The sequence below is a fragment of the Pseudophryne corroboree genome, chromosome 1, assembly GCF_028390025.1.
Source record: "Pseudophryne corroboree isolate aPseCor3 chromosome 1, aPseCor3.hap2, whole genome shotgun sequence".
Taxonomy (NCBI): Eukaryota; Metazoa; Chordata; class Amphibia; order Anura; family Myobatrachidae; genus Pseudophryne; species Pseudophryne corroboree.
Genome location: NC_086444.1, coordinates 1,132,613,509 through 1,132,633,635, shown reverse-complemented (window position 1 = coordinate 1,132,633,635; position 20,127 = coordinate 1,132,613,509).

Here is a 20,127-nt window from a genome sequence, read left to right as displayed (position 1 = left end):
GCAAGATCCATTCTGCACATACACAGAACAGATTTTGTGCATGTGCAGTCCACCCACCATAGAACATTGGGGGTCATCCCAAGTCGATCGCTCGCTAACAGTTTTTAGCAGCCGTGCAAACGCATTGTCGCCGCCCACTGGGGAGTGTATTTTTGCTTTGCAGAAGTGCGAACGCCTATGCAGCAGAGCGCCTGCAAAATTGTTTTGTGCAAAACAAGACCAGCCCTGTAGTTACTCTTCGTGTGCGTTGATTCTAACGATGGAGGGACGGCTTTTGACGTCACACACCCGTACAGCGAACGCCCAGCCACGCCTGAGTTTTTCTAAGCACTCCCTGAAAACGTCAGTTGACACCCAGAAACGCCCACTTTCTGTCAATCAACTTGTGGCTGTGCGATTCGAATCGTGGCTAGAACCAGTGCAAAACCACAATGGACTTTGTACCCATATGACGCACGTGCGCATTGTGGAGCATATGCATGCGCAGATTAGACATTTTTTTCACTGATCGCTACGCAGCGAACAACAGCAGCTAACGATCAACTCTGAATGACCCCCATAGTACTCTACATGAGGCTACTAGGCTGAAATGTTGGCTAGATATACTCCCTAGTAGAGTGCGCTTAATATTTGCATGGACACAATGGACACCACCTAGAGTACAGTAGAGCACTGTATTGGCATCTAGTGGCAAGAAAAGTGAAATAGAGGAGATGTAAGCCACTTCCTTTACTGACTAAGTTTAAGCATGTTAGCTGCTTTTACAATTGAAAAATGCACTGTTCCATTTTTTGCTGGTTTTAGCTTTTCGGCAAATGTCTGGACCCTAACCTACAGACATGCATTGGCTGTATGGAATGTTCCGCTGCATATCATCCCCAAAAAAGGTCAAAAATAAATATAAATATAGTGTATACCAGTGGTTCTCAAAGGGACACTTGCAGGGGTGTCTCAGGTTGGTGGCCCAGGAATAATTCAAACTATTTATGGAATAGGCAAAACTAGTGTCAATCATAAAATATTTGGAAAAACAGAAGCAAATCTTGTTCCTCACCACATAATTGAACCTAAGGATGACATATAAGCATAATTTACTTAATTTAATATTTTTTTTCTACACTTCTCAATCAGGGCCGGTTCCAGGGCTTCTGGCGCCCCGGGCGGCATTGGGGGGCGTGGCTTCATACAGGGGGCGTGGTCATTTACGCCCCCTGTACAGACTGGAATGATGCGCGGTGCGCGATGACGTCATCGCGCACCGCACATCAAAGGTCCTTTCAACGAAGAGAAACTAGACGCGTAGCGTCTAGTTCCCTTCGTGGAGAGGACCTTGGCCGTGCGGTGCGCGATGACGTCATCGCGCACCGCACAGTAAAGGACCTCTCCACGAAGGGAAACTAGACGCGTACGCGTCTAGTTTCCCTTCCCAGCGGCAGCAGGACGACAGCGGGGGCCGGGGGGCACACACTGCAGCAGCGGATCTTGCCCTGGTGCGGCGCCCTCCGGAAGGCGGCGCCCCGGGCAAAAGTACTGCTTGCCCGTGGCAAGATCCGCTACTGTTCTCAATAAGAAACTTTTGGCCTAGGGGTGCCGTGAAAAAATAGGATTTTAATATCTACCGGTACATCCTTTTCTCTTAGTCCGTAGAGGATGCTGGGGACACCAAAAGAACCATGGGGTATAGACGGGATCCGCAGGAGACATGGGCACTTTAAGACTTTGAAAAAGGGGTGTGCACTGGCTCCTCCCTCTATGCCCCTCCTCCAGACTCCAGTTATAGGAACTGTGCCTAGGGAGATGGGCAAATTTCGAGGAAAGGATTTATTGTTAACTAAGGTCATATTCACACCAGTACACACCACAAACATGTCGCACAACGTGGCATCCAACAGAAACCAAGCCTACGGCATGAACCAATGTCAGCAACAGGCTGACTATAAACAGAACACCACATGTGTGTAACCAGAATTAATAACTGCAGATTCAGTACGCACTGGGACGGGCGCCCAGCATCCTCTATGGACTAAGAGAAAAGGATTTACCGGTAGGTATTAAAATCCTATTTTCTAAATACGTCCTAGAGGATGCTGGGGACACCAAAAGAACCATGGGGTTATACCAAAGCTCTAGAACAGGCGGGAGAGTGCGGATGACTCTGCAGCACCGATCGACCAAACTTTAGGTCGTCATCGGCCAGGGAATCAAACTTGTAAAACTTTGCAAAAGTGTTCGAACCCGACCAAGTAGCAGCACGGCAAAGTTGTAATGCCGAGACCCCTCGGGCAGCCGCCCAAGAAGAGCCCACCTTCCTAGTAGAATGGGCCTTCACCGATTCCGGTAATGGTAATCCGGCCATGGAATGAGCATGCTGAATCGTGTTACAGATCCAGCATGCAATCGTTTGTTTGGAAGCAGGACACCCAATCTTGTTGGGAGCATACAGGACAAACTTCTGTTTTCCTAACCCGAGCCGTCCTGGCGACATAGACTTTCAGCGCTCTGACCACATCCAAAGATTTCGACTCAACGAAAGCATCAGTAGCCACTGGTACAATAGGCTGGTTCATGTGAAAAGATGAAACCACCTTCGGCAGAAATTGCTGCAGAGTCCTCAATTCTGCTCTATCTTCATGAAAGATTAAATAAGGGCTCTTGTGAGACAAGGCTGCTAACTCAGACACGCGCCTAGCGGACGCCAAAGCCAACAGGGTGACCACTTTAATAATACATAAACACACAGCGCTTATATAACCACCAAAAAATCTATTATCATTATCTGATTTAATTGATATCAAGTTTCTGCAGCTCCTACTGGTGGTACTGTTCCACCCACTAAATACCAGAAATACAATAGAGCTTATAAAGGAGCGCTAAAACAAAGATATACAATTCAATTAAATTATAACAAATTTATTTAAATACACTCCACATAGAGCAACAGTTAAAATAGTACTCATAAAATGTGCAATTACTTCAATCCCATGCCCTTATCTCCAAAGACACGTCCATTACAACTTTCCTAAGTAGCAATCCATAGGTCTCAAATTGTATCAACAGTTTATTGAGTGGACACAATAGTCCCTTTAGAGTAACATTTTTTACAGTCTCTGTGATACCACTCAGATTTCTGTCCAGAACGGGGGAGAGCGCTGTGTAATACAGATGACCACATCGGTATGATACGACCCCTTAGATCTTTCCCAGCCGTAGTATGGGATGCTGGATACTCACGCCCGTCGCGGCTCCTGCTACAGGGGAGCGGACCTCCTTAGCCAGGTCCCGCTTCAGCTGTATCCCCGGTCAAACGGCTCACCGGCCCGCCGCAAGGTCACAAGATGAAATGGAGAAACTACGGGCAACGGGATCCAAACAAAAGTGCCCTACTTACGCATTTCTCCGCCAATGGGGCAAGCGGTTTCGTCAGAGGAATATCATAGCTGCAGTGTCGGATCATTTTTATAGCAGGACTAGCCAATCATTGTGCTGATTACCTTAATTGCACTCAGTTGTTGAACTATGCATGTGTGGCTTGTTAATATGTCCACCCAACACATACAATTGTCACTATTAAGAACAAGCAAACATTTATCCATTGCAACATTTCTTAACAATTGTTAACATTTAACAATAGTTTATAATAGTTTTTTTGGTGGTATGTATCTACAACAATTTCTAAAAGAAAAATATACTTAATAAAATAAGTAATGGTGACTACTTTCCAAGTGAGAAACTTCAACTCCACCGTCTGTAAAGGCTCAAACCAATGCGACTGAAGGGACTGCAACACCACGTTAAGATCCCATGGTGCCACAGGAGGCACAAATGGAGGTTGGATGTGCAACACACCCTTCACGAAAGTTTGCACTTCTGGAAGGGAGGCCAATTGCTTTTGAAAGAAAACCGATAAGGCTGAAATTTGAACCTTAATTGACCCCAACTTCAGGCCCGCCTCTACACCTAAATTTAAAAGAACCGAAAAACTAAATGACTGCTTATAAGCGCCCAAATAGTAGACTGTGCAATGTTAGAGAATTCCCCTGATATAATGCGCAGCCGACAACACTAGGTGAGTGTCATAAAGAAATCACAGAAAACAAAGAAACGGCTGCGCAATGTAACAGGGAAAGAAATTAATGAGAGCCGACGTTTAAAATATTAACACAATTTATTAACCAGAACACTTAATAAAAACATGCTGATAATAATACCAATGATATAAAATTGTTAATGTGTATGGCTATATAATAGAACACACCTTGATAAATATGGATATTTTATGAGATTTTTAAAGCAGCTTGTAAAATGAACTTGCTGAAGATCCTGTAATCACTCACAAGGTTGACAATTGTGGATTCATTTGTGTAATTGAATAAGGAATGGCCCCAGGTAATGCACAAAGTTCCGGTCACAGAGCTCTGCTGCTATAATATGTACCTCTCCTGTGGGCTGGTCCGAGACCGGGCGTCCCCGGTTCTTAGTCCTGCGTTGCCCACTTGTGCTGTGCAGCAGGGAGATGGTGATGACCGCCGGGCTGTTGTAGCAAGTGAGGCCGATGACTGCCGGGCTGTTGTAACAAGTGAGGCCAATATGACAGATAAGAGCCGCAGGCTGGTGTGTGCGGCTTGCGGGAACCAGAGTGCCGGTAGAGAAGTCCGTGGGAACTCGGAGAAGAGCTGCTGGTGTAGATACCTTAATTTTTATTATTATCAGCTATTGTGTACATAAAAATATCCTATATGCAAATAGAGTTACAAATAATGGTTCAAATGAACATCAAAGCCCTTCATAATATTATTCAGTTATGATTTAGTTTTAACCTATTAGATCTATGATCTTGAATTATTATTATTATTTTAGTGAACAAATTCATGTCAGATATAGCCATGTAGAGATCCAAATTGTCTGAATTGTTTATATTTATTTTTAGTTATATTGTTTATATATTCATTCTCAATTATGTATTATTATTATTTGTCCATCTATAATTTATTTTTTATTCTTATGCTTGTGAGCTATTTATTTGTAGTAGACTGTAGTGAATGTCTATAACTAATCTATTGAGAAATTTCTAAACTGCCCTTTACTAAGCATATCAGGCACTTTTAGTATATGAGCCGACGTTTTTAATTACAACTGTTTTCCAATGATCAGTTCTTCACTATGTACACCTGTACACCCTCAGCCACTTTGGCTTTAAATACTGCTGAGCATAGAGGTAGGAATACACCTTTGAAAAAGTCACGTGACGAAACGCGTTAGGACCCCACCTCATCATCCACCTTGATTAAGGTATCTACACCAGCAGCTCTTCTCCGAGTTCCCACGGACTTCTCTACCGGCACTCTGGTTCCCGCAAGCCGCACACACCAGCATGCGGCTCTTATCTGTCATATCGGCCTCACTTGTTACAACAGCCCGGCAGTCATCGGCCTCACTTGCTACAACAGCCCGGCGGTCATCACCATCTCCCTGCTGCACAGCACGAGTGGGCAACGCAGGACTAAGAACCGGGGACGCCCGGTCTCGGACCAGCCCACAGGAGAGGTACATATTATAGCAGCAGAGCTCTGTGACCGGAACTTTGTGCATTACCTGGGACCATTCCTTATTCAATTACACAAAAGAATCCACAATTGTCAACCTTGTGAGTGATTACAGGATCTTCTGCAAGTTCATTTTACAAGCTGCTTTAAAAATCTCATAAAATATCCATATTTATCAAGGTGTGTTCTATTATATAGCCATACACATTAACAATTTTATATCATTGGTATTATTATCAGCATGTTTTTATTAAGTGTTCTGGTTAATAAATTGTGTTAATTTTTTAAACGTCGGCTCTCATTAATTTCTTTCCCTGTTACATTGCGCAGCCATTTCTTTGTTTTCCGCCTCTACACCTGCTTGTAGAAAATGGAGAAAACGTCCTAGCTGAAACTCTTCCACAGGAGCCTTCTTGGATTCACACCAAGATACATACTTCCTCCAAATGCAGTGGTAATGTTTAGACGTTACTCCCTTCCTGGCCTGAAGAAGCGTGGGAATGACTTCACTGGGAATACCCTTCCGTGCTAAGATCTGGCGTTCAACCGCCATGCCGTCAAACGTAGCCACGGTAAGTCTTGGTATACGCATGGCCCCTGCAGTAACAGGTCCTCGCGCAGAGGAAGAGCCCAGGGATCTCCTATGAGTAATTCCTGAAGATCTGGATATCAAGCCCTCCTTGGCCAGTCTGGGACAATGAGGATCACTCGAACCTTTGTTCTTATGATCTTTAGAACTTTTGGAATGAGAGGAAGTGGAGGGAACACATACACCGACGGAAACACCCACGGTGTCACCAGTGCATCCACTGCTATTGCTTGATGGTCCCTGGATCTGGAACAATATCTCTGAAGCTTTTTGTTGAGGCGCAACGCCATCATGTCTATGTGAGGAATTCCCCAACGACTTGTGACTTCCGTGAAGACCTCTTGATGGAGGCTCCATTCTCCTGGATGGAGATCGTGTCGGCTGAGAAAGTCTGCTTCCCAGTTGTCCAGTCCTGGAATGAAGATCGCTGACAGCGCTCTTGTATGCTTCTCTGCCCAGCGGAGAACCTTTGTGCTTTTTGTTCCGCCTTGGCGGTTTATGTGCGCTACTGCTGTTACATTGTACGATTGGATCAGCACGGGCAGATTTCGAAGATGTTCCGCCTGCACAAGCCCATTGTAAATGGCCCTTAACTCCAGAACGTTTATGTGGAGACAAGATTCCTGGATTGACCATCTTCCTTGAAAGTTTACTCCTTGCGTGACTGCACCCAATCCTCGGAGACTTGCATCCGTGGTCATTAGGATCCAGTCCTGGTTCCGAACCTGCGCTCCTCCAGGAGGTGAGAGCTGTGCAGCCACCACAGGAGCGATATTCTGGTCTTTGAAGACAAGACTATCTTCCGGTGCAAGTGTAGGTGGGATTCGGACCACTTGTCCAACAGGTCCCACTGAAATACTCTGGCATGGAATCTGCCAAACTGAATGGCCTCGTAGGTCGCCACCATCTTTCCCAGCAAACGAGTGCACTGATGGATTGACACTCTTGGAGGTTTCAGAATTCGTTTGACCAGGCTCTGAAGTTCCTGAGCCTTTTCCACCGTAAGAAAAATTTTCTGTAGTTCTGTGTCCAGTATCATCCCTAAAAATGACAACCTCGTTGCCGGAATCAACTGTGATTTTGGCAAGTTCAGGAGCCAACCGTGTTGTTGACGAACTGTCAGAGACAGGGCCACGTTTTTCACCAACTGGTCCCTGGATCTCATTTTTAATCAGGAGATCGTCCAAGTACGGGATAATTGTGACTCCTTGCTTGTGAAGTAGAACCATCATTTCCGCCATTACCTTGGTGAAAATCCTCGGAGCCGTGGACAGACCAAATGGTAACGTCTGAAATTGGTAATGACAATCCTGAAATCGCAAACCTCAGGTAAGCCTGATGTGGAGGATAAATGGGGATATGTAAGTAGGCATCTTTTATGTCCACCAACACCATAAAATCCCCTTCCTCCAGACTGGAGATCACTGCTCGGAGAGACTCCATTTTGAATTTGAATTTTGTTAGGTAGAAATTGAGGGATTTCAGGTTCAGGATTGGCCTGACCGAGCCATCCGGCTTCGGAACCACAAAAAGACTTCAATAAAAGCCTTCTCTTTGTTGTGACCGGGTAACCCTGACGACAACCTGATTTTGACACAACTTTTGTATGGCATTGCAAATCACCTCCCTGTCCGGAAGAGAAACTGGCAAGGCCGATTTGAGAAATCGGTGAGGGGGGACGTCTTGAAACTCCAGTTTGTGCCCTTGGGATATTATTTATAAAACCCATGGGTGCAGGTCCAAACGAACCCAGAACTGACTGAAGAGTTTGAGACGTGCCCCCACCGGTGCGGACTCCCGCATAGGAGCCCCAACGTCATTCGTGGAATTGGCAGAAACCTGGGAGGACTTTTGCTCCTGGGAGCCTGACAAGGCTGGTGACCGCTTACCTCTTCCCCTTCCTCTAGTAGCAAAGAAGGAAGAACCTCGGCCCTTTCTGTATTTATTGGGCCGAAAGGACTGCATCTGATAGTGGTGCGTCTTCTTTTGTTGTGGAAGAACACAAGGCAAAAAGGATGACTTACCCGCGGCAGCTGTAGATACCAAATCATCAAGGCCGTCACTAAATAATGCCTTACCTTTATATGGTAGAGACTCCATACTTTTCTTGGAATCAGCATCAGCATTCCATTGGTGAATCCACAACGCTCGACTAGCTGAGACAGCCATGGCATTGGCCTTTGATCCCAAAAGGCCAATATCCCTCGCAGCTTCCTTTAGGTAAACTGCCGCGTCCTTGATATAACCCAGCTCAAGAGGATGTTATCCATGTCTAGGGTATCTATGTCAGATGACAAGTTATCTGCCCACTTTTTAATAGCACTACTCACCCACGCCGAGGCAATGACCGGTCTGAGTAGTGTCCCTGTGGTCATATAAATGGATTTTAGCGTAGCCTCCTGCTTACGGTCTGCAGGGTCTTTAAGGGCTGCCCTGTCCAGTGACAGAAGAGCCACTTCTTTAGACAACCGCGATAGGGCCTTGTCCACAATGGGGGGGTGACTCCCATTTTTCCCTATACCCCGTGGGAAACGGATAAGCTACCGGAATCCTTTTGGGAATCTGAAATCTTCTGTCAGGACTTTCCCAAACTTTATCAAATAAAGCATTCAGTTCATGAGAGGGAGGAAACGTTATTTCAGGTTTCTTTTCCTTATACATACAGACCCTTTTATCAGGGACAGCCGGGTCCTCAGTAATATGCAATACCTCTTTAATTGCCACAATCATGTACTGAATGCTCTTTGCCAATTTTGGATCTAATCTGGCATCACTATAGTCGACACTGGAATCAGAGTCCGTGTCGGTATCAGTGTCTACCAACTGGGTAAACGTGCGTTTCTGTGACCCCGAGGGGACCTGAACTTGTGATAACATATCTTCCACAGATTTCTTCCAAGTTTGGGTCTGAGACTCAGACTTGTCCAATCTTTTACTAATACGAGCCACATTAGCATTCAAACATTTACCCAATCAGGAGTCGGCGGTAACGACACTGTAACCCCAACCGCCTTTTGTGTCTCTAATAGTTTCCTCCCGTGAAGAGCCCTCAGCCTCAGACATGCCGACACACGTGTAATACCCACTCACAGACACACTGGGCTTATAGGGGACGGACCCACAGAGAAGCCTGTCAGAGAGACACAGAGGGAATATGCCAGTTCACACCCCAGCGCCAAATAAATGGGTCAGCAGCGTTAATTAAAATGCCCCAGACCTGTAGCGCTATTTATATTATATAATAATGCACCAAATAACCTGCCCCCCCCCCCCCCCCCGTTTTACACCCTGATACTTGGTCAGCAGTGTGAGGAAGGACCAGCGTCTCTGCAGCCAGCGGAGAGGAAATGGCGCCTAGTGAGCTGTGGGGACGGAGCTCCGCCCCCGTAATGGCGCGCTTCCGTCCCGCTCTTTTAAGAATACCAAATATACTGGCGGGGGTTAGGAGAGTGTCTAGCACTTATGTCCCCTTGCCAGCCTTTTTGTTGTGGTATTCTAAGCTGCCCCCGCGCCCTGCACCCAGATAGTGCTGTGTGTATGAGAGGGAGCCCGGCGCGCAGCGTCCGACGCTGCGCGGTACCTCAGGGAAATGCAGTCACTGAAGTCTTCTTTCTTCTTCTACTCACCTGTCTTCTGACTTCTGGCTCTACAAGGGGGGTGACGGCCGGCTGTGGGAGTGAGCATCTGAGCGTACCCAGCGATCAAATCCTCAGGAGCTAATGGTGTCCTGTAGCCAGAAGCAGAGCCCTGGAACTCACTAGAAGTGGGTCATACTTCTCTCCCCTTAGTCCCACGAAGCAGGGAGGTTGTTGTCAGCAGCCTCCCTGAAAATAAAAAACCTAACAAAAAAAGTCTTTCCAGAGAAACTCAGCAGAGCCCCCTGTAGTGCATCCAGTCTCACTGGGCACAATTCTAAAACTGGAGTCTGGAGGAGGGGCATAGAGGGAGGAGCCAGTGCACACCCCTTTTTCAAAGTCTTAAAGTGCCCATGTCTCCTGCGGATCCCATCTATACCCCATGGTTCTTTTGGTGTCCCCAGCATCCTCTAGGACGTATGAGAAAAATTCTGATGCTCGAGCGCGCAGTGATTCAAAAAAGTTTTGTACCAATGGTCTATACCGTTAAAGGAACTGGATTGTTGTGGATTAGGGTAAGGAAGTGCAATCGCCTACAATTCCCCTCTGAGGAAGGAAGCATTTGATGTCCCTTGTACTTTGTCTATAAATCACTGTCAAATTTCAGAGCAAATATCGTTGAAATCACATTTTTTCTTATTATAGGCTGTGTGCAATACCTTACCCTCAAAGCCGGACAGCGGTATACACTTCTATCATGTTTTGGATTTTTGCAGCAGATTTGTTAGATCAGGCAGTACGTTTCTAATCTTCCATTGGCCGGTGCTGGGGGTCTGTTCCCACTGTAGCTTACTGTTCTTAGCTGCCAGGAGTGGAACCTGGTTTGGTCTTCTGCTGCTGTAGATCATCCACTACAGGGTTTGGTATACTGTGCACTTGGAAATACTTTTCTATATACCGTTGCCAGAACGGGTGATTAACAAGTTGTTATTGCCCACAGAATTCTATTTCTCTCTCTCTCTCTATATATATATATATATATATATATATATATATATATATATATATATATATATATATATATTTATATATTGTTTTGCCTCTGTAAACTATACAGACTTTTGTATCTCCAATATAGTTAATCCACCATGTCCGATACCAACAATCATTCCCTGGTCAAAGTCACTTTGCTCACATTTCTTCCCCAATCTGCTGATTAGTCTGAACAACTAAACCTCTTGACCAAATCTGCATGCTTTTATGCACGGAGTTGTTGCCACATGATTGGCTCATTAGATATTTTCATTAACAAGCAAGGTGTACCTTATAAAGTGGCCACTGAATCTATGCTGACTTTTTTTCCAATATCTGTTTAAAGCATGATTCCATCTGTAAATTTATTATATTATATTTATAATAGAGCAACTGCATTTGTGTTTGTTTGACCCAGAAATAATTTTAGGGAAGCTTGTGTGTATATGGACGCAGTCCGGGCCCAGCTGACAACAGGCTGCAGTGGTATCAAAGTTCTCTGCAATGGTTGTGATTATAAACGCCACCTCCTCCTATCTATTATAGCTTTGCAAGATTTAATGCAGCATAAACAGTATAGGTCTGCAGCCTGTAACATCAGCACAAAGCTGCCTATGGATTAGTTCCATCAGCTGGGAATTGTAATTATGCACCAGCCTATAAGGAGCAAAACACGACCAGGAGTTATATGGAGGAAAGTTTGAGTAAAATTCCCCAAGGCTGCATAGAACAGCCAAACAAATATTACTACAGGTTGAGTATCCCATATCCAAATATTCCGAAATACGGAATATTCCGAAATACGGACTTTTTTGAGTGAGAGTGAAATAGTGAAACCTTTGTTTTTTGATGGCTCAATGTAAACAAACTTTGTTTAATACACAAAGTTATTAAAAAATATTGTATTAAATGACCTTCAGGCTGTGTGTATAAGGTGTATATGAAACATAAATGATTTGTGTGAATATACACACACTTTGTTTAATGCACAAAGTTATAAAAAATATTGTCTAAAATAACCTTCAGGCTGTGTGTATAAGGTGCATATGTAACATAAATGCATTCTGTGCTTATAATTAGGTCCCATCACCATGATATCTCATTATGGTATGCAATTATTCCAAAATACGGAAAAATCCGATATCCAAAATACCGCTGGTCCCAAGGATTTTGGATAAGGGATACTCAACCTGTACTACACGGTTGTCTCACTTATAAACTAGATGCAAAAAAACGGTTGGCTTCAAGAACCTTTTCACATTTGCAAAAAACAAGCGAATGTTTTAAGGAGCTAATTTATCAACGAGTGATAAAACTTATTGCGAATGATAAATGGTATTCCAGCTAATCAGCTGCCAACTGTCATGCATTTGAAAAATGACAGTTGGGAACGGATTGGCTGGAGAATCATTTATCATACACAAGTTTTGACATTCACCAGAAGTTTTATCATTCGTTGATAAATGGGCCCCTAAATAAGACCATTTTTAACCATGTGCATTTGTCATAAGAGGTAAATGCACATATAACATGATATCTGGCCTCTGTCCCCTCCACTCCACTGAAACTTCCCTCAAAGTCACCAATGATCTTCTCACAGCCAAATCTGAGGGCCACTTCTTACTCTTCATCTTACTCAATATGTCTGGCTTGTCTGCTGCCTTCAACATTATGGCCCATTATTTCCTTCTGCACACTCCGTGACTCTGTGCTGTCACGGTATAACCCTTATCTCACCAACGGCTTCTTTTCTATCTCTACCTTTGTTTACACGTCACTACTTCTACCAGTTGGTACAGTACCTCCTCATCTCACTCTATACCTACTCTCTTTGAAACCTTCTTAGATTATTTGGCCTGCAATACAACCTGAATGCTGAGGACACCCAAATCTTCCTCTCTCCAGACTGCTCCCTCTTCCTCCTTCCTCACACATCTCCAGTTACCTGTCGGTTATCTCCTCTTAGATGTCCCAGCACTTCAAAGCTTAGCATGGCCAAGATTAAGCTTGTTTTCTCTACTTCAAGGGTCCTTCCATCACTCCCACTCTCTCTCTGATATCACCATCTCTTCTGTCTCTCAAGTCCACTACCTTGCTGTCCTCATCAGCTCTTTGTGGCACCTTATAAATAAAACTTAAGGATAACAATATGACTATTGGGATTTTTATTTTTTTTACTACATGACCTCATAAAAGTACATTCAGCATTTGCCATTTTGAATTGGATAATATGTGCACTTTTCTTTAAATTAGCGCATTAAGCCAATACTCATGTTCTTCTCTGATATTTATAACCCATTAACTTAGGATAAAATGCGCTTTTAATGAATGTGTGAAACGGTCATGCAAACTCTCCGGCTCAGAATTACAGTATATAAAATGGGTAAACTCCCTGGGCCAGGGAACACTTATTTTAGAGCCTATTTCCCAGAAATAAGATCACTGCGTAAGCAGGAACATGATTTTATAACAACGCATTTTCTGCACATTCAGAACAAGCTAACCAAGAAATCATTTATAATACTGGTATTGTTAGGCCGCGGTCTGTACACTGTATGTAGCAGCAGGACCTGAGACACATCTGAATCTCTATGTTTAAGGGCAGGCTATATAAAGGAGCTCATTACTGACTTTGCCCCTGGCAATGCCCAGAGGCAGGGATACTGTACACCGCCGATAAATGTTATATATAATAAGGACTTCTTATCTGACTGATATCAGATCAGCTTCACTCCCTTTTCTTTGCTTGTGAAAATGTCCCACATTGGCTTTTGAGCATCAGTAAAGACAGAATTCCATAGTAATGTAACAATGCATTCTGTAAGAGAGGAGGGGAGGGGAGGGGAGGGGGGGGGGGGGGGTCAACGCAGTGCAGTAATGAGCCAATGACAATCAACAGGTGGAAAATAAAATGGTAATAGGCACAAGGTGGAGAGAAGGGTAGCATCTAGAATCTCTTCGTGGAGAGGACCTTTCCCATAAGCCCCTGGGTCCATGTCACAAACTATTTGGAATAGCAACCTGTGGCGAGCGAAGCGGAGCGAGTCACCGAGCCCGAAGAGTGGAGAGCGAAGCGAGCGTCCAATGGTGCATGGATAAAACAAAATAACCTCAAACAAACGGAAAATAGATAAAACATTTAAGTGCTGCAAGGGCGGAAGTTATCTACTGCCCTCTTGTTATGTCACTTCCAGGTCCTGAGCACGAAGAGAAAATATACACAATCGAAGAGAAGGGGGGAATATAGGGGGGGATCTCTCAGATTTGGCATAGTACAATTATCAAATTGATTGCATTAGTATATGACTGCCCTCTGCTGGGAGACTTGTGAACTGCAGGAGAAATATCCCTTCATTTTGATTTATTTTCAGTCAAAACCCATCAGTAACATTAGCGTGGATAAACTTTATATTCCTGAAGCAAGATGGTCACAGGGTAACTTTCTCCCCTGTAAAGATGAGCATTAGTCATGTGCATGCAACTAGAGTTCCTGCAAATGGATGTGTAGCATTTCTGAGTAATACAATGTTACACATCCTAATATATTAATGTATAGATTACATCCACATATATTGTCATGTTCCTAATTCTAGGATGCTGCTGCACTAAATAAACAATAATGTACAGCATATATGTAGCCGCACACCACTAATTTGTGTACACGTGAAACATTCCTAAGACATATACAGTAGGAGCTGATGGCAAGCTGAATGCCAGTTGCCAGTAAACACCCGCTATATTGAGTGAACGGAAATACTGTAAATGTGTAGATTTGAGCTTATTCAGGTTTGTACGCCAAAGCAAACTGCCCCTGCCCGTATGCTTGGGGTCAAAGTCATCATCATCAATATTATCATACCAGGCGTATTTACACAGTGGCGCAACGCTGTAAATTCCGCAGTTCCGTCAACACATCCTCGCTGAACTCTGGCTAAATGCCCCTGCCCCATTACTACCCAGTTACAGCCCTGTCAGCCTCAAGTGGAGATGTATCAGAGTTGTACATTATACAGTATGAAACTGTATCCCTAGCAGTTGTGTGAGCTCAGAACACATGCAGTGCATAAGCATGCCGGATTCATTCACCCACAAAACTGACTTGTGTTCAACTCTGCATTCAGTCCCGCAATGTGGTTACTGCCATGGCAAACAGCTGGTATGATGCAGTGTGTAACCCAGCAGAGCGCTGGACAGAGACAGACAGATGTGCAGTGCAGACGCTACTGCACATTTATGCTGATGCCGCAGGCAATAGTCTATGGCGACGCTCACTGGCTGCAGCTCTAATCTGTTGAAAGTCGCACTATAAACGCGGACTTCTGCCACAACATAAGAAATTAGTGCGACACTATGGTTGCTCAGAATCTCCGATGGTACAGTACATGGCCTCTGGTGTCAGTGGAACTGCATCTTTTGACGCAGTACCCAACACAGGCGCCAACAACAATGAAAGTCACACCCACCCAGTAACTGCCCAGACAGTTCTGTCGTCATGCAATTCCAATATGCATCACCCATTGGGACAGAGTTGCAATGCATTCCGGATGCATGCAGACAATTACATTGGGCACTTGCGCCCAATGTTCTAAATCCCTCCACCTCTGAATCAGGCCAAGATTCCAAAAGGTGACTTCGATGATCTGTAGTGATAAGTCACATGGCCCACTTGATTGTTGCTATTAACTCTTCTGGTACCATGTGGTAGTAAAAAGCATACATTTGTTTTGGTCGGTCAATGACATGGAAATGGCAGCTACTGTAATGTATGGAAGTATAATTACACCGTAATCTAGCCCCTTTTCTATTCACAACAATAGAACTCGGCCGGCAGCCAAAATAACGCTCCCATTGTTGTTGTAAGTCGCTGCATAACGTTTAACCCTTTGTGCTGCACAGAAAGTGATAATTTTATTTTGTTTTCTGCTATAAAATGGAGCAATCCTCGGAGAACAAAGTGGACCTGAATCTATGGATGTAGACAGGGGCCAAGTATATATTTTCCCAAAGATAAAATAAAATGCTGTTTTGTACAGACAGCTGTGAAAAGCTTCAAATGGGCATTTAATGCACCATATGGTACTTCAGCGGCATTTCAGGTGTTAAATATCAAATTATAGTTGGGTACACACTTGCCAATAAAGTAAACAACGTTGCTCATTTTGCCCATCCTGAGCGACATCGTTTACCATATCAACTAGTGTGTACGCTGCCCATCGACGATCGATGTGCGGTCCTGCAGTTTGTTAACGGCCCTCGCCGGCGAGCGTGCATGCAGCTCAGTTTGGACTGGTGTCCCAAAACTGCATGCACGGCCCGGATGCGGCGTGACGTCACTGAGCGATATCGTTTGTATATCACTCAGTGCGTACGCACTGCCAACGACCACCCCAGCAGGGAGGGGGAACACTCTAGGCAACGTCGCTCAGAGCACATCGCCTAGTGTGTACCCACCCTAAGGCGCTAGGCAGAGTTGTACTGTATCAAACACTGGCAAGAGATAAAGTGGCGAAAGATAAAAATCTCTCCAAGCTTTTATACATTTCTCCCAAGTGAGAATATTGGCGCGAACACTGCCAATTCGGCTCTATAGGCTCCAGAGGATTTTGTTTACCACTAGCTTGAAGAAATAAATGAAGAGGGCAAAACAGTTACAGGGGTAAATTTACGAAGATGGGAGTTCTATTTAATAGCAACCAATCACATTCTAATTCTCATTTATCTAGCACCTTCTTGAAGATAATACTTGGAATCTGATTGGTTGCTATGTGCAACATCACATCTTAAATAGAACTCCCATCTTAGTAAATTTACCCCACAGTGTTTACATATTTTTAGACCCAGACTCAGCTGTTTTAATAATTTCTTAGCTTAGAACAAACAGATGGCACCAACTACCGTATAGAATAATGGCATAGGAAACCGATGTACATGAAGAGGAGAGTTTAATATATAATATAAGGCATCATTTAACTGAAATTCACACAATGTCTATTACAATAGTGTACTTATATAGGCTATATACAGAGGTGATGTTAGTTTTCTACTGTTAAGTGGCAGGTTTACATCATTCCCATGGATAAGTGCAGGTAACAGACTAAAATAATATACCACCAACACAACTGTATCATAGGCACAGCGGAGGCAGCCATTTTGTGGTCTAAACTCGTGACTCCACAGAAGCCCACAAAATGGCTGCATTCATTCAGGCATCATGTACTCCAGATTGACCTCGCAGTGTAAACTTTCCGGAAAAGCCATTATATGTTCTACATGTCTCACTTTACAAAAGAAATTATGCTATTCTACAAATTCCTTTAATGTTAGACCATGTTTTAGTTATCTTGTACTGTACAACTTAAACATCTTGGAAATAAACACAGCAGTGAGCACCCAGTGTCATAACATTATTAACTTATTCTTTGTCATAGTTCCTATAAAAAGGTAATTCTTAGCAAAATAGAAGCACAGATGTTGAGGTCAATGGGCTGTAACCCTTGGCGACCAGACTTTAGCCTTCATTTTCTAACCTGCACGAGAAAGTGGTGGCTAGACTCAGGTTGGTTGCTACGGGTTACAGCAGATGTGCGCACACTGCACCCGGTTATTAAATCCCCTTTTCTTAATAAGGCACTTAAACCACAGCCTCTAGGCACATTTCCTGTTGATTTAATAGCGTTATGCGTTCAAATAGAAGCGTAATATGGCATTAAGAGCATCGAGAAGAATCATGATTACAAGAAACTTATTTCATGACTGGAAACCTATTACAAACCGTAATTGACAGGAGGATTTTGGAAAGCAACTGGGAAGGGTCGTTGATTATTCTCAATCATTAACCTCTACTTAGTAACCCCAGTTTCACTTTACTATTCTTGCAAGGATGCAGCTATACAAGAAAACAATTAGGCCCAGATTTATCAAGCCTTGGAGAGTGATAAATTGCATCGGGATAAAGTACCAACCAATCAGCTCCAGTCATTTTTCAAACCCAGCCTGTAACATGGCAGTTAGGAGCTGATTGGCTGGTACTTTATCACTGTGCAATTCATCACTCTCCAAGGCTTGATAAATCTGGGCCTTAGGTTTTTAAAGGCTCGCTTAACAGGAGGGGGAAAAAAAATAAGATTTTACTTACCGATAAATCTATTTCTCGGAGTCCGTAGTGGATGCTGGGGTTCCTGAAAGGACCATGGGGAATAGCGGCTCCGCAGGAGACAGGGCACAAAAAGTAAAGCTTTTTCCGATCAGGTGGTGTGCACTGGCTCCTCCCCCTATGACCCTCCTCCAGACTCCAGTTAGGTACTGTGCCCGGACGAGCGTACACAATAAGGGAGGATTTTGAATCCCGGGTAAGACTCATACCAGCCACACCAATCACACCGTACAACTTGTGATCTAAACCCAGTTAACAGTATGATAACAGCGGAGCCTCTGAAAGATGGCTTCCTACAACAATAACCCGAATAAGTTAACAATAACTATGTACAATTTATGCAGATAATCCGCACTTGGGATGGGCGCCCAGCATCCACTACGGACTCCGAGAAATAGATTTATCGGTAAGTAAAATCTTATTTTCTCTATCGTCCTAGTGGATGCTGGGGTTCCTGAAAGGACCATGGGGATTATACCAAAGCTCCCAAACGGGCGGGAGAGTGCGGATGACTCTGCAGCACCGAATGAGAGAACTCCAGGTCCTCCTTAGCCAGAGTATCAAATTTGTAAAATTTTACAAACGTGTTCTCCCTTGACCACGTAGCTGCTCGGCAAAGTTGTAATGCCGAGACCCCTCGGGCAGCCGCCCAAGATGAGCCCACCTTCCTTGTGGAGTAGGCCTTTACAGATTTAGGCTGTGGCAGGCCTGCCACAGAATGTGCCAGTTGGATTGTGCTACAGATCCAACGAGCAATCGTCTGCTTAGACGCAGGAGCACCCATCTTGTTGGGTGCATACAATATAAACAACGAGTCAGATTTTCTGACTCCAGCTGTTCTTGCAATATATATTTTTAATGCTCTGACAACGTCCAGTAACTTGGAGTCCTCCAAGTCACTTGTAGCCGCAGGCACTACAATAGGCTGGTTCAGATGAAATGCTGACACCACCTTAGGGAGAAAATGCGGACGAGTCCGCAGTTCTGCCCTGTCCGAATGGAAAATCAGATATGGGCTTTTGTAAGATAAAGCTGCCAATTCTGACACTCTCCTGGCAGAAGCCAGGGCTAGAAGCATGGTCACTTTCCAAGTGAGATATTTCAAATCCACCTTATTTAGTGGTTCAAACCAATGAGATTTTAGAAAATCCAAAACTACATTGAGATCCCACGGTGCCACTGGAGGCACCACAGGAGGCTGTATATGCAGCACTCCCTTAACAAAGGTCTGGACTTCAGGGACTGAAGCCAATTCTTTTTGAAAGAAAATCGACAGGGCCGAAATTTGAACCTTAATAGATCCCAATTTGAGACCCATAGACAATCCTGATTGCAGGAAATGTAGGAATCGACCCAGTTGAAATTCCTCCGTCGGAGCACTCCGATCTTCGCACCACGCAACATATTTTCGCCAAATTCGGTGATAATGTTGCACGGTTACTTCTTTCCTTGCTTTAATCAAAGTAGGAATGACTTCTTCCGGCATGCCTTTTTCCATTAGGATCCGGCGTTCAACCGCCATGCCGTCAAACGCAGCCGCGGTAAGTCTTGAAACAGACAGGGACCCTGCTGAAGCAAGTCCCTCCTTAGAGGTAGAGGCCACGGATCTTCCGTGATCATCTCTTGAAGTTCCGGGTACCAAGTCCTTCTTGGCCAATCCGGAACCACTAGTATCGTTCTTACGCCTCTTTGCCGTATAATTCTCAATACTTTTGGTATGAGAGGCAGAGGAGGAAACACATACACCGACTGGTACACCCAAGGCGTTACCAGCGCGTCCACAGCTATTGCCTGCGGATCTCTTGACCTGGCGCAATACCTGTCCAGTTTTTTGTTGAGGCGAGACGCCATCATGTCCACCATTGGTCTTTCCCAACGGGTTACCAGCATGTGGAAGACTTCTGGATGAAGTCCCCACTCTCCCGGGTGAAGATCGTGTCTGCTGAGGAAGTCTGCTTCCCAGTTGTCCACTCCCGGGATGAACACTGCTGATAGCGCTATCACATGATTCTCTGCCCAGCGAAGAATCCTTGCAGCTTCTGCCATTGCACTCCTGCTTCTTGTGCCGCCCTGTCTGTTCACATGGGCGACTGCCGTGATGTTGTCCGACTGGATCAACACCGGTTTTCCCTGAAGCAGAGGTTCTGCCTGGCTTAGAGCATTGTATATTGCTCTTAGTTCCAGAATGTTTATGTGAAGAGACGTTTCCAGGCTCGTCCATACTCCCTGGAAGTT